We start from the raw sequence: 8069 nt of genomic DNA on the forward strand, positions 1-8069 counted from the left end.
GAACCACTGCACAACCTGTTGTAATTAGCCTTCCAGGTGATTCGAATGCATGCAAATGATTGAGAGCCACTCGTCTAGAACAAGCAGGAGGTTGCTCTACATATTTTTAAGGCATGAGTAAGAGCAATGTTTCCCCTTTGTTGTTCTAATACAGTCCCGGGTTATTAGTTTACAGTGGCCAGTAACAGAAAAAGCAGCTCCCATGGTCTTAAGCAATCAGTGACTATTACTTCTCAGAAATGTGGACAGGACAGGTTCCGGGACCCCCAGTGAAGGCTCCACCACCATATCATGTGATTCTTTCATTTTCAGCCTGGAGTCAGATGGCTGCTGCTGTTCCATGCATCACATGAACATGTGCCACATCAGAGGCCAAAAGAACCATTTCCTCTGGACTCTCATTCCTGAGGAGCCTCCTCTCCCCACAGTCCTTCCCTCATTTCTCATTGGCTGGACCTGGGTCACAAGGTCATCCCTCAGCTAATTGCTTGTGACAGGAACAGGAAAACCATGATTAGCTTAAATTAATCAGGATCCCCCCCGAGCTGGAGATAGGCTCACCATCCTTGAAGGAGGGGTACGGAACAAAACTGAGGTTCTGCTGGTAAAGAAGCGAGGAAATGGCGTATGAATAGGCAGTAAACTGCTACACTGAGTCTAGGCTAATAGCCATGTTTTTACACTTTTCTATAAAACTGAATTATTCATAACTGTCACCGGTAACTCGTTAGGTGTTGGAAATGGGGCCTACTGTGGCTTGTTTGTTTTCTTTCAGGGGTGTTCCTTACTTTGGAAATGGCTCCGGAGTCTCAAGAGGAAGAAAAATGTATCTCATTCAGGTTTTTCTTTTTCTTTCTTTTCTTTTAAAACAATAAAAAAAAAACCTGACAATATCAAGCACTGATAAAACTGTGGAGCAACTGGCGATCTCATACATTGCTGGTAGGAGGATAAGTTGGTGCAAACACTTTGCAACACCATTTGGTAGTATCTACTGAAGCTAAGCATGCCCTTGTCCTATGATCAGCTCAAACTGGAAGCCACCCATGCATCTACCAACAGAAGAATGAATAAAGAAGGTGTGGCGTATGCATACAAAAGCATACTACACAGCAATGAAGATAAACAAGCTACTGATACCTCCTACTACATGGATGCGCCTCACAGATAAACGATTAAATGAAAAAAATCAGACACAAAATATAGTTCCATTTATGTGAAGATCAAAGACAGCCAAAATTAGTCCACAGTGACAGAAGTCAAAATAGTTTTCTCCACACTGATAAAGAAAAGTACTTGCAAGAGAAAAGAAAAACAAATGTATAGAATAGAGCATTAAAATAGATTCAAGCATATATGAAAATTTAGCACATGATAAAGGTGGCATCTCAAATCACTAGGGCAAAAGAAAGATTTTTTAATAAAAGATGTTGAGATAGATGCCTGAGATGAGTAGCCAATTGTAAAAGACAAAATTAAATGCATACTTCATACATTCATACAGCATATTTCATACAGTGAGAATAAGTTCCAATGGATTAGGCAGCCAAATGGAATAATGAAACCATACAGGTACTAGAAGAAAACATGGTTGAATCCTTCATTAACCTAGTGTAAGGAAAGGCTTTCTAACAATGATTCAACATCCAGAGGCAATAAAAGCAATATTAGTAAATATAAATATATTTGAGTATATATAAACATTTAAAAATGTTCATGACCAAAAAAACACTATAAACAAATCAAAAGACAACTGACAAAACATTTACAACATATATCACAAAGCCCAGTACCACTAAAACACAAAGAGCATTTAAAAATTGGCTTAAAAAAATCTAACAAGAGCCCTGGCCAGCATAGCTCAGTGGTTGAGCATTGACCTATGAACCAGGAGGTCATAGTTCCATTCCCGGTGAGAGCACATGCCTGGGTTGTGGGCTGGATCCCAGTTGTGGTGTGTGCAGGAGGCAGTCAGTCAATGATTCATTATTGATGTTTCTCTCTCTCTCCCTCTCCCTTCATCTCTAAAATCAATAAAAATATATTTTAAAAAAATCTAACGACAGGGCCCAGTTTCTGTTTAGGGGAATACCCTTTGGAAGCTGCCCCACCCTGACGGTGCCCACACGGAGATGGGTAGCACTGCTGGGGGAGTCGCTGCACATGGGATTCTGCTGCACCCCCGTGGTCCCTGAATTCTCCACCAGGGTATTCGAAGAGAAAATGCCGGTCATTAAGATGCTGCGGTGAGTTGTGGGCCAGATGCTACAGAGCCCAGCCTGTGGCTGTGGGACAGCTGCCCTGCCCGGCCAGGCCCTGGGCACCTCCCGTGGCACATTCAAAGAGATGCCAACTTCCACTCTGCCTCTTTCTCTGAAACGGACCGGCCACAGGTCTTAACTACAGGGGCTCTTGGCCAGCGTGGAGTGGGCTTGCTAACTTGTTAAGGAAACAATTTGGGAAGGACAATGTAATTTTGTCTGACATAAGGAAACCCTCCAATCACGCATTCCATAGCGGCTCATTTATTTATTCTGAATTACAAGAAACTTCTAGAGACCGTGGTAAACCACTACATCACCTGGTTGATTCATTATAGCACTTTGCTCAGTGCGGTGGGAGAAGCAAACCTGTCCTTGGCATCACTGGATTGCATAATGTTCTGGACGTTGCCTTGGAACACAATTTGCAATTGTTTGTGTCCAGCATGATTGGAGCTTCCAGACCAACCTCTCCCCAGAATCTCTGCACTCAGAGACCCAGGACAACCCTAGGCAAACCGCAGCTGGTGAGCCACATGCAGCTCTTTGGCCCCTTGAGTGTGGCTCTTCCACAAAATACCACGTGGGGGCACGCACGTACAGTGCGATTGAAACTTCATGGCCCATGCGCAGAAGTCGGTATTTTGTGGGAGAGCCACACTCAAGGGGCCAAAGAGCCACATGTGGCTCGCGAGCCATGGTTTGCCGAGCCGCAGTTTGCCGACCACTGACCTAGGGGATGTCTAAGGTGCATGCCGAGCTCCTGGGAGAATATTATCATTACCGGTACGGCTTAGCTTTCCCATGCCTGAGCTATCCTGGCATCATTTCGGCTAACTCCCAACCTGGAGGAGGAACAACCGACTATGCAGTCCAGATTTCCCACGATGCCACAAAGAATGAAAAACTTGAGCGCTACCTGAAACCTAGCGAGAGGCTCCCCACGATGTACATTGATGACTGCCTCAGGGCCACCCCGGAAGTCATGAAGGCCCCTGCAGAGTCCTTCTCTACGCGGACCTACAGCATCAATGCCACGAGCTTCTGCCCCGAGGAGCTGGCCCAGGAGGTTCTCAAGCACATACCGGAATTCCAGATCCCCTACAACGTGGACTCTGTTCGACAGGCCACAGCGGATAGTTGGCCAATGGACTTAGATGACAGTAATGCTCGGAAGGACTGGGGATGGAACCATGACTTTTACCTTCCAGAGCTGGTGACGACAATGTTGAACTTCCACGGTCCCGGTAGTAGAGTTGCCCAAGCTAACTGAAGGAGGTGTATCCTGGATGTCCCTGAGGGAAGACTGTAATGTCCCCAAGGTCATAGACACCAGGGACCTAGAGTATCCAGAGTTGAGGCCTAATTAAACTAAATGTTAGCAGCGCATATTGAACTGCTGGATGGAGAATTGCATTGGCTTTCACATTTTCAAAATGCTGTTGGTCTGGTGGTAGAACTTCTAAATCTTTGCTGTTTGCCTAAACTTGTCCAAACACCCATGTCACAGAATGAAGACTTAAGTCATAATAATTTCCATTTCTTTAAATAAGATGAAGTGACTATTTCTGGGAAGGTGGAAGTATTAGTATGTGACATTTTGTGTTTAAATTCAATTTAAATACATATATAAAAAAACCTAACAAAAGAAGCGACAAGACACATGAACAGACCACACACACACACACACACACACAAGAACTTATAAAAAAAATGTTTAAACTCCTCCTAATTAGGTAATTAGATAATTGTAAATTAAAACAACATTAAAATACTCTTTCTTACCTGTCAATTTGTGAACATTAAAAATGGTGACACCCTACCTGGTTTGGCTCAGTGGATAGAGCGTCAGCCTGCGGACTGAAGGGTCCCGGGTTTGAGTCCAGTCAAGGGCACATGGCCAGATTGCAGGCTCAATCCCCAGTAGGGGGCGTGCAGGAGGCAACCGATCAATGATTCTCATCATTGGTGTTTCTATCTCTCTCCCTCTCTCTTCCTCTCTGAAATCAATAAAAATATATATATTTTTTAAAATGGTGACAACTCATTCTGTTAGCAAGACTGTGGGAAATGGCCTCTCTCGGACATTACCAGTGGAAGTGCACCCTGGTGGGCAGGCCCTGGGGAGGGGACTGTGGAAATAGCTAATAAAACTGCATATGCACTTACCTTTTGACCCAGCAATCCCCTTTCTAGGGATTTATACTGAAGATAAGCTCCAGCAATATGAAAATATACACACGTTATTCTTTATAGCATTGTTTGTAGTTGCAAAATGTTGGAAAATTACTTATATACCCAAATATAGGAGAGTGGTTGAGTAACTAGGGCACATCACACAGTGAAGTGCTATGTTGCTGTGTTGTTGTTTTTATAAAGAATAAGGAACGTCTTAAATGATAAAATGTGATTTTTCAGAGTAGGTTTTCAGTGAAAAGATCAAAGTGCAAAGGAATATCTGCATGTGCCACCTTTCATATAAGGAAGAAACATAGGCCCAGCTGGTGTTGCTCAGTGGTTAAGCATTCACCTATGAACCAGGAGAGCATGGTTCAATTCCTGGTCAGGGCACATACCTGGCTTATGGGCTCAATCCCCAGTGTGGGGTGCAGAAGGCAGCCAATCAATGATTCTTTCTCATCATTTATGTTTCTATTTCTCTCCCTCTCTCTTCCTTTCCAAAGTCAATAAAAATATATTTTTTTATTGTATTTTATTTATTTTTTTATTGCTTAAAGTATTACAAAGGGTATTACATATGTATCCATTTTATCCCCCCACCCTAGATAGTCCCCTAGCCTCCCCTATCACCCAGTGTCTTATGTCCATTGGTTATGCTTATATGCATGCATACAAGTCCTTTAGTTGATCTCTTACCCCCCTACCTCCTGCCCCCCAACCCTCCCCGGCCTTCCCGCTGCAGCTCGACAATCTGTTTGAGGCAGCTCTGCCTCTGTATCTATTATTGTTCAAAAGTTTATAATGGTCTCTATTGTCCATGAATGAGTGAGATCATGTGGTATTTTTCCTTTATTGACTGGCTTATTTCACTTAGCATAATGCTCTCCAGTTCCATCCATGACGTTGCAAATGGTAAGAGTTCCTTCCTTTTTACAGCAGCATAGTATTCCATCGTGTAGATGTACCACCATTTTCTAATCCATTCATCTACTGATGGGCACTTAGGCTGTTTCCAGATCTTAGCTATGGTGAATTGTGCTGCTATGAACATAGGGGTGCATATATCCTTTCTGATTGGTGTTTCTGGTTTCTTGGGATATATTCCTAGAAGTGGGATCACAGGGTCAAATGGGAGTTCCATTTTCAGTTTTTTAAGGAAACTCCATACTGTCTTCCATAGTGGCTGCACCAGTCTGCATTCCCACCAGCAGTGCACAAGTGTTCCTTTTTCTCCACATCCTCTCCAGCACTTGTCGTTTGTTGATTTGTTGATGATAGCCAGTCTGACAGGTGTGAGATGGTACCTCATTGCTGTTTTGATTTGCATCTCTCGGATGATTAGTGATTTTGAGCATGTTTTCATATGTCTCTTGGCTTTCTGAATGTCCTCTTTTGAAAGGTGTCTCTTTAAGTCCTTTGCCCATTTTTTGATTGGATTGTTTATCTTCCTTTTGTTAAGTTGTATGAGTTCCCTATAAATTTTGGAGATTAGGCCCTTATCAGATATGTCATTGGCAAATATGTTTTCCCACACAGTGGGTTTTCTCGTTGTTTTGTTGATGGTTTCTTTTGCTGTGCAGAAGCTTTTTATTTTGATGTAGTCCCATTTGTTCATTTTTTCTTTAGTTTCAAGTGCCCTAGGAGCTGTATCAGTGAAGAAATTGCTTCGGCATATGTCTGAGATTTTGTTGCCTTTGGATTCTTCTAGAATTTTTATGGTTTCCTGTCGTACATTTAAGTCCTTTATCCATTTTGAGTTTATTTTTGTGTATGGTGTAAGTTGGTGGTCTAGTTTCATTTTCTTGCATATATCTGTCCAATTTTCCCAACACCATTTATTGAAGAGACTATCTTGGCTCCATTGTATGTTCTTGCCTCCTTTGTCAAATATTAATTGAGCATATTGGTTCGGGCCAATTTCTGGGCTCTCTATTCTATTCCATTGATCTATATGCCTATTCTTGTGCCAGTACCAGGCAGTTTTGAGAACAGTGGCTTTGTAATACAACTTGATATCTGGTATTGAGATCCCACCTACTCTGTTCTTTTTCAGGATTGCTGCAGCTATTCGGGGTCTTCTTTTATTCCAGATGAATTTTTGGAAAGTTCGTTCTAGATCTCTGAAGTATGCTGTTGGTATTTTAATGGGAAGTGCGTTGAATTTATAGATTGCTTTGGGTAGTATGGACATTTTAATGATGTTGATTCTACCAATCCATGAACACGGTATGTTCTTCCATCTGTTTATGTCTTCCTCTATGTCTTTTTTCAACGTCCTGTAGTTTTCTGAGTAGAGGTCTTTTACCTCTTTAGTTAAGTTTATTCCTAGGTAGCTTAATTTTTTTGGTGCAATGGTAAACGGGATTGTTTTTATAATCTCTCTTTCTGAAAGTTCACTATTGGTGTATAGAAATGCCTCAGATTTCTTGGGGTTAATTTTGTATCCTGCTACATTGCCAAATTCATGTATTAAGTCTAGTAGCTTTTTGATGGAATCTCTAGGGTTTTGTATGTATAATATCATGTCGTCTGCAAATAAGGACAGTTTTACTTCCTCTTTTCCAATTTGGATGCCTTTTATTTCTTCTTCTTGCCAAATTGCAATGGCTAACACTTCCAGTACTATGTTGAACAGGAGTGGTGAGAGGGGGCATCCCTGTCTTGTTCCTGTTCTTAGGGGAAATGGTGTTAGTTTTTGTCCGTTGAGTATAATGTTGGCTGTGGGCCTGTCATATATGGCTTTTATTATGTTGAGGTATGATCCTTCTACTCCCACCTTGCTGAGAGTTTTTATCAAAAATGGGTGTTGAATTTTGTCAAATGCTTTTTCTGCATCAATTGATATGACTATGTGGTTTTTTTCTTTCAGTTTGTTTATGTGATGTATCACGTTTATTGATTTGCGGATATTGTACCATCCTTGCATCCCTGGGATAAATCCTACTTGGTCATGGTGTATGATCTTTCTGATGTACTGCTGGATCCGATATGCTAAGATTTTGTTGAGGATTTTGGCATCTATGTTCATGAGGGATATTGGCCTGTAATTCTCTTTCATTGTGTTGTCTTTACCTGGTTTTGGTATTAGGGTGATGCTGGCTTCATAGAATGAGCTTGGAAGTATTCCTTCCTCTTGAATTTTTTGTAGTAGTCTGAGGAGGATAGGTTTTAGTTCTTCCTTGAATGTTTGGTAAAACTCCCCTGTGAAGCCATCTGGTCCTGGGCTTTTGTTTGATGGAAGCTTTTTGATGACTGCTTCAATTTCTTCCATAGTTATTGGCCTGTTGAGATTTTTAGATTCTTCCTGATTGAGTTTTGGAATGTTGTATTTTTCTAGGAATTTGTCCATTTCCTCCAGGTTGTCTAGTTTGTTGGAGTAAAGCTGTCCATAGTATTTTTTAACAATTATTTTTATTTCTGTGGGGTCTGTTGTTATTTCACCTCTATCGTTTCTGATTTTATTTATTTGGGTCCTCTCTCTCTGCTTCTTGGTGAGTCTGGCTAGAGGTTCATCAATCTTGTTTATCCTTTCAAAGAACCAGCTCTTGGTTTCATTGATTTTCTGTATTGTTTTTTTGGTCTCTATGTCATTTATTTCTGTTCTAATCTTTATTATCTCCTTCCTTC

General features: G+C 41.5%; 1 pseudogene; it reads left to right on the forward strand.

Moving 5' to 3' along the window:
* Positions 1-2223: 2223 nt before the first annotated feature.
* On the forward strand, positions 2224-3534 carry LOC132215113 (L-threonine 3-dehydrogenase, mitochondrial-like; annotated as a pseudogene).
* Positions 3535-8069: the final 4535 nt, after the last annotated feature.

The sequence above is a fragment of the Myotis daubentonii genome, chromosome 14 (assembly GCF_963259705.1).
Source record: "Myotis daubentonii chromosome 14, mMyoDau2.1, whole genome shotgun sequence".
Taxonomy (NCBI): domain Eukaryota; kingdom Metazoa; phylum Chordata; class Mammalia; order Chiroptera; family Vespertilionidae; genus Myotis; species Myotis daubentonii.